Here is a 7,803-nt window from a genome sequence, read left to right as displayed (position 1 = left end):
GTGTCATTCAGACTGACATTAAAAGATCAGATACAGGAACATAGAGACAAAAAATCGGATTTGGGTCACTTCAGGCTGCAGTGTGAACGCAGACTAAGTCTGTCCCGGTGCATGTTGGACTCCACCAGGGCCGCCCCGTCACTGGTTCTGTTCATTCTATGTTATTAGGTTCTTTTTTTCAGACCTAGAGTGTTATTTCATACCTGACAGTTTCGACTGCTCACTAGCGTCTTCCTCAGAGTCACGGGATGTTGCTGTTCATTGTATTTATGGACAGAGTTTCTGGGCGCACTCAGGGGTCGGAGGGTCCGGTTTGAGGACCACAGGATCATCTCTGCTGTTCACACATGATGTTGTCCTGTTGTCTTCATCAGACCAGGACCTGCATCTCTGGGGCGGTTTGACCCGAGTGTCAAGCTTCTGGGATGAAGATCGGCTCCTCCAAATCCGAGGTTGTTGGTTCTGGACTGGAAAAAGGCGTCTCGTCGTCTCCGGGCGGGTGGAGAGTCTCTGCCTCAAGTGGAGGAGTTCAAGTCTGTCGGGGTCTTGTTCTTGAGTGAGGGGAGGACGGAGTAAGAGACTGACAGGTGGACAGGTGCAGTGTGGGCAGATTGACAGGTGGACAGGTGCAGCATGGGCAGATTGACAGGTGGACAGGTGCAGCGTGGACAGTGATGCGGTCACTGTATCGGACTCAGTGTCAGAAGAAGTCGGGGCAGGAAATGCCAAAAAGCCGAAATGTTTACACTCCACAAACTGTCTACAGTCTGATCTCAGAGTCCAGATTTAGTCCTGGTTCAGTCCTGGTTTAGTCCTGGTTTAGTCCTGGTTTAGTCCTGGTTTAGACCTGGTTTAGTCCTGGTTTAGACCTGGTTTAGACCTGGTTCAGTCCTGTGTTGTGGTGAAGAGGTGCTGAGTCTGGATTTACCAGATCCACGATACAAGAGACACAAATGAGTTTCCTCCGCAGGGCGTCTGGGCGTCTCCCTTAGAGACAGAGTGAGGAGCTCGGAGTAGAGCCGCTGCTCCTCCACGTGGAGAGGAGCGTCTGAGGGGAGGACGTCTGTTCTGATGTCTCCTGGACGTGTCCCTCAGGAGGTGTTCATGTTCCACCGGGAGGAGGAGAAGACCCAGGACACACTGGAGGGACCATGTCTCTGGACTGGACTGGGAAACACCTCAGGTCCCACTGGAGGAGCTGGAGGAAGTGTCTGGGGTGAAGGAAGTCTGGGAGTCCCTGCACAGACTGATGTGACCCAGCCCTGGATAAGCAGAAGAAAATGGATGGATGGTCGTACAAACTAATAATAATGATAAAGAAGCTCAGAAGTTTATTGTTTATGATCAAAATAAGCAAAATGACAATGAAAAATATAAGGAGACATGGTAACACTTTATAATAACTACACCTTATTGATTCTTAATAAAGCATGAACAAAGACTTAATTAATAATGAACAAAGATTTAATTAATAATGATTCACACTTAGCAACTACTTAATTACTACCTTAATTAGCACTTGCACTTAATTTGCCAGTGCTGTAAATAGTTACTCATTATTTCATACTTAATTACTCATGAACTAACCATTTATTAATCATTAATAAACGATGAGAGAATGATTTACTAATAATACAATGATAATTCAGGCAGCTGTTATCTGTTAGTTAAGTCTTTTTGAGAGTTTTTCTAAAGTGAAGACTAATTTTGTTTATTAAGTATTTACTAAGCGTGAATCATTATTAATTAAATCTTTGTTCATGCTTTATTAAGGCTAAATAAGGTGTAGTTATTATAAAGTGTTACCGGATATATATATTTGTTTTCATTTATGGTCGTACAAAATAAACCACAATGAGAAGGAGAAAAATGGAAGGATTTTTTTTGTTTTTGTTTATTTTCGTACAAACTAATAATAACGATAAAGAAGCACAAAGTTTGTCGTTTCTGATCGTATCAAAATAAAACGCGACGTTAAAGAGTGAGGTGTGTCCCGAAAGAAACTCATTCAAAACTTCCAATGCCTTGATTTCCGAAGATAATGTGTGTGTGTGTGTGTGTGTGTGTGTGTGTGTGTGTTGCCGTGGAGACGCCCCCCTCAGTGTCAGAGGAAGAAGTCGGGGCAGGAAATGCCAAAAAGCCGAACTGTTTACACTCCACGAACTGTCTGCAGTCTGATCTCAGAGTCCAGATTTAGTCCTGGTTTAGTCCTGGTTTAGTCCTGGTTTTAGTCCTGGTTTGGTCCTGGTTTAGTCCTGGTTTAGTCCTGGTTTAGTCCTGGTTTAGTCCTGCTTGAGTAATATTCTTGGAGGACATTATTCTGCTGAATTTCCAAGGCTCATCGTTTTTCTGTTTGTGCACATTTTTACTTAATTCAAAACAAACAAATACGAGGATTAGACCAGAACTAAACCAGGACTGAACCAGGACTAAACCAGGACTGAACCACGACTGAACCAGGTCTAAACCAGGACTAAACCGGAACTAAACGGGGACTTAACCGGGACCAAACCAGGACTAAACCAGGACTAAACCACGACTGAACCAGGTCTAAACCAGGACTAAACCAGGACTAGAAGGGGACTAAACCAGGACTAAACCAGGTCTAAACCAGGACTAAACCGGGACTAAACTGGGACTAAACCGGGACTAAACCGGCACTAAACCAGGACCAAACCAGGACTAAACCAGGACCAAACCAGGAATAGACCAGAACTAAACCAGGACTAAACCAGGTCTAAACCAGGACCAAACCAGGACTAAACCAGGACTAAACCAGGACCAAACCAGGACTAAAACCAGGACTAAAACAACACTGAACCAGGACTAAACCAGGACTAAACCAGAACTGAACTAGGACTAAACCAGGTCTAAACCAGGACTAAAGCAGATCTAAACCAGGAATAAACCAGGTCTAAACCAGGACTAGAGAAGAACCAAACTAGAAGTAAACCAGGTCTAAATCAGGAGCACATTGACTCATGACAGGATTTCGTGTTTCCTGTGGTCATGAGGAAACTGACCAGACGATTACAGCAACAAGTCGAGTGTGAAAACAAAGACCAGATCTAATCCCACTCAACGCTCTGTGACAGGGACCGGATTAAAGCCTCACTGCGGGATTTTTATCGTCTGGAAAACACTAAACCAGATCTGGATCAGTGTGAGAGTTTTTCTCATGTCCTTCTGTGTTCAGACCAAATACTCAACACGATGAGTTTATAAAGACTTTACAACAAGGACCAGTTTAGTCCTGGTTTAGACCTGGTTTAGACCTGGTTTAGACCTGGTTTAGACCTGGTTTAGTCCTGGTTTAGACCTGGTTTAGACCTGGTTTAGACCTGGTTTAGTCCTGGTTTAGACCTGGTTTAGTCCTGGTTTAGTCCTGGTTTAGACCTGGTTTAGACCTGGTTTAGTCCTGGTTTAGACCTGGTTTTAGTCCTGGTTTAGACCTGGTTTAGTCCTGGTTTAGACCTAATATGGTCCTGGTTTAGTCCTGGTTTAGTTCTGGTATAGTCCTGGTTTAGACCTAATATGGTCCTGGTTTAGTCCTGGTTTAGTTCTGGTCTATTCCTGGTTTAGACCTGGTTTAGACCTAATATGGTCCTGGTTTAGTCCTGGTTTAGTCCTGGTTTAGACCTGGTTTAGACCTGGTTTAGTCCTGGTTTTAGTCCTGGTTTAGTCCTGGTTTAGACCTGGTTTAGACCTGGTTTAGACCTGGTTTAGTCCTGGTTTAGTCCTGGTTTAGACCTGGTTTAGACCTGGTTTAGTCCTGGTTTAGACCTGGTTTAGACCTGGTTTAGACCTGGTTTAGTCCTGGTTTAGTCCTGGTTTAGTTCTTGAGGCGTTGTTTAAAACAGGAAGTGTGAAGTGAGTCACTGAGACATGAGAGACCAGACTGTCCTCTGACCCGGAACAGGACCAAAAAAAAAAAAGCAAAAGCAGATTTGACTCAATTTTCTTTTTTTTTTTTTTTACAAGAAATGTACCAGAGTTTGACCAATGTGATCTAAACCAGAGCAGGACTAAACCAGGTCTAAACCAGGACTAAACCAGGACTAAACCAGGACTAAACAAGAATTAAACCAAGTCTAAACCAGGACTAAACCAGGACTAATCCAGACCTAAACAAGGACTAAACCAGGACTAAACCAGGACTAAACCAGGACTAAACCAGGTCTAAACCAGGACTAAACCAGGACTAAACCAGTCTCTTTGTTCTGGCGCTCGGTTCCTGGTTTCAGTTTCGTCGCTGTAACTTCTGACCTCCAGGAGCGAAACTTCAGCGGAAAAACTGTGACGACATTTACGGCGACGCGAATTTCCATTTTTTTAATTTCATGAAGTCGTTTTAGATCAACTTTTCGACACATTTAAGTTGATTTTAAACGAACTGAGTCTGTTTTTCACATTTATAAAACAGTAAAATCCAGCTCCTCCGTCTTTTTCCCACACTGCACGTCCACAGGTTTGATTCTTCCGTAACCTGACCCACATTTCCACACCTCGGTTGCGTCGTGTTTTGCCCAAATCAAACCACACGTCCTCCCGGTGACACATCCTCTTTCCTCACTCGGCTCTTACGTGGATTTAAGGATTACCCCGGCTCGTCCCATTGGCCCCGCGGAGCCCAGAACCGCATAAAAAGGCGCCGTTCGTTCTCGGGGGACATCATCATCCTCCTCCTCCGACGCACCTGAACTCCGCCGACTCGCCGAAGTCAAAGGCTCAAAGGTAAGTTCTTTTTTTTTTTTTTGCAGTTTTTGAAATTCCGAGCTAAAATTTGACGTCTGTTTGTGTTTCCGTAGCAACATGAAGCTCCTCTCCGCCACGGTTCTTCTGGTTCTCCTCGGACTCTCCCTCGCTGTTCCCGTAAGTTTGTTTTTCCCGAATCGAAATATCGGATCCGTACGACTTTAAAGGTTTTGTTTATACTTCGTGAAACTGACTCTTGTCGCTTTAAGTCGTGTTCTGATGTTGTTTCCGTCGTCAAAAACGGAGCTGCATTAGTGTTTTGTTTGTCTTTATTATGAGTCTCCAAACCTCCAAATGCTCTGTCCCACCTTGTGATGTCATAGTTTTCAAGTGAACAGCTCCTTTTAAAGTCTTGTTCAGTCGAGATCAGCAGTTCCAGGATTGTAAATGGTCGAGGTTTGGTCTCAGTTCTGGTGGCAAACGCTCGCAACAGATTAATTATAGAATAGTATTTACTTTTTTATGACGCACACTGCAAAACCCAAACAGCACGTCTTTATAAGAAAGAGTCGTCGTGTGTTGGTTCATCGTCTTGTGAAGTGTCTGTTTAGTTTCTCCAGTGCAGCGAGTGAAAGAAGGGTTCAGTCAAGTGTTAACGGAGGAAACAGGGTCAGATTTTTGACATTCAAATGTCTCTTATTCAGAAACTAGAGGAACTATTGAAATAAGTAAAGTATCAGAATGTAGGAAAGAGTTACACTCCAACAGGGTCAAGTTAAACCTGTGAGATTCTTTCAAGTTCAAGACAAAAAATTTAAAAACTCATGTCGGTAACGGAGGGAATGAAATATGCAGCACTTTTTGGGTCAATAAATCCAAACAGTGATAACTCTTGGTTCTCACTTACATATCCTTAACAAACTGGTTTGAATATTTGCTTCATATAGTTTTCTACCATATGGTACAAGATTAGGTTGAAAAAACCTCTGACTTTTTGACTCATGAGATTTTTTATTAAGAAAGTTCATGGTAACGGAGGGAAAAGTAACGGAGGGAAAATTGTACAAACAAGTAGAAGGTGCAGGATTTTACATCATTTGTCACTTTTTTCTTCTGAAAACTTTAATATTACTTCAAAATGAAAGAAACTATTTCTATAAAATATGTCAGTCCTTCCAAGAACATTTTTATCATTTTAAATACTTTTTTTTTTAAATCCTGTCCCTTCATCAACAGTTCAAAGATGGAATAACACAAGATATGATGAAATACAAACATTTATTTACATGATTTGCAGGTCTTTGAAATTTGGGAAATAATTTTTGTTCCATGTTTCATTCATGGTCTGTTTAAAACATATGGAACTTTAGAACCAAAAATGGAACAGAAAAAAGGTGAACAGTTTGATAAACTCGAGTACATATGTATCTGTTCAATACATTTTTATATCAGATGAATTCACTTGAAGTTTTGGCCTTGTTGTTTACTTCTGCTTGACTGGGCCCAGAAGTTATTTTTATTAAGAAAGAGAATCCGTCTCTAAACAGAAATGGACTCAGACTCCATCTGTCTCCTATTTACACGTCCATCCTCAAACCTAAAACAAAACTAACAAGAACAACAGGTGTATCCGGGTCAGGTCCAGAGGTGTGGAAGCTCCATTATGTCCATGAATTGTTGTGTTAATTAGACTAGAATTGACATGTGACTTCAGTGTGAACGGTCAGGTCACATTCATCCACCTACACGTCATCAACAAGACACAAACGTCACTATTCTGCACTGAAGTAGGAGAAAATTGTTCATGATCCATGAACTGAAGCACATCTCCACTCACCACAAAACACCACACCAAAAACCTGGTCCTTCTCCTTCTCAATCTCCTCCTTAAAACAAGTCAGTTGTTCATGTTCTGGCTCCGGTACGAGAGGAACTTTAAAATCTCCAGGTGCTCGATGCTGCGTCCATGTTTGGACAACTTGTGTAAACACAGAGACGCTCGCTGCGGTTGACGTCGTCGTGTCTCCAGTGTCACATGTGGGACACTTTTGTACCGTTTAATGTTCACACTGGAGTCACATACAAGTCACATTTAACTGGAAATGTGAACGACCTCGAAAAAACATCGGATTTCACAAAAAAATATCCGAATTGAGCGTTAAACCTGCAGACTGAACGTAGCCTTAGATCATAAAATCCTCGTGTTGTTGCAGATGCAGGAGCAGGAGCAGGACGCCCGGGTCAAGCGCAGCTCAGAGGTGAGTCCCTGTCACACACCCGGAGTCCCTGTCACACACAGGTCCTCAGGTCGGGCCTCTTGTTTGTCCCGAAGACCTGATTTAAAACTTGGGGGGACGTCTGAGGCTTTTTAGTTGAGTTTTTAGTCTTTTAGTCGACTGTAATTCCTCTGTTTTTGTTCATGTTGTTTATTGTTCCGTAAAACACTTTGTGATTTTTTTTATCTGTAAAAAATAATAGCTATAGAAATAAAGGTTAGTTGATTTCTTCTCCTCCTCAGACCTCGAGCAACAGCTCCATCCTTCAGCTCCTGCTCCCTCTGATCCTGGCCCAGGCTCAGACCAACCCCACCCTGGTCGCCACACTGCTCCAGCTCCTGGCCACTGCCGGCTGAACATCTCCCACAGGTCTGAGCGTCACGCCAGACCGGACCGGACCGGACCACCGGACCGGACCACCGGGCCGCCACGCCACGCCACGCCACGCCACGCTTTTATGTCATGATGTTTTCTCATTCAAACTGTAAACATTAAAAAGTGACACAGAAAACTGAAGGTGGAAGTTTCATTTCATTTCTGAGCAGAACTGTGGATTCTCTGATGTTTGTCGCGGTGTTGAGGTTTTGGGCCGAGCCGAAGCTGAAACGCCCAAATGAACTAAAATGAACATAGTGCCTCTGACGTACTTCAATCTATTTTAGCGCCAATACAGAATATTTAGTTTGTAGAATGGTGCAGAGGGAGGAGTGTGTGGAAACATCTGAGCTTTACTGGATTTAAAGTTAGATTTTTTGTCTTGTTCTGCTGTTGCGACGCTTCGACCAGACTGAAGTATTCGTCTGGACGCTCTGTGTTTTCAGATCTTTTTCAT

The 7,803-nt window shown here is 43.1% G+C and overlaps 1 long non-coding RNA gene across 1 annotated transcript; it reads left to right on the top strand.

Moving 5' to 3' along the window:
* Nucleotides 1-2,933: 2,933 nt before the first annotated feature.
* LOC110164219 (uncharacterized) lies at nt 2,934-7,404 on the top strand. Its single transcript, XR_002318897.2, has 5 exons — nt 2,934-3,163; nt 4,469-4,734; nt 4,809-4,872; nt 6,909-6,953; nt 7,214-7,404. It is a non-coding gene; the product is annotated as an uncharacterized LOC110164219 (long non-coding RNA).
* The last annotated feature ends 399 nt before the right edge of the window (nt 7,405-7,803 follow it).

Source organism: Boleophthalmus pectinirostris, unplaced genomic scaffold, assembly GCF_026225935.1.
Source record: "Boleophthalmus pectinirostris isolate CB_2022bp ecotype Guang Dong unplaced genomic scaffold, ASM2622593v1 HiC_scaffold_1, whole genome shotgun sequence".
NCBI lineage: Eukaryota > Metazoa > Chordata > Actinopteri > Gobiiformes > Gobiidae > Boleophthalmus > Boleophthalmus pectinirostris.
This window is presented reverse-complemented; position numbering and strand designations above follow the sequence as displayed.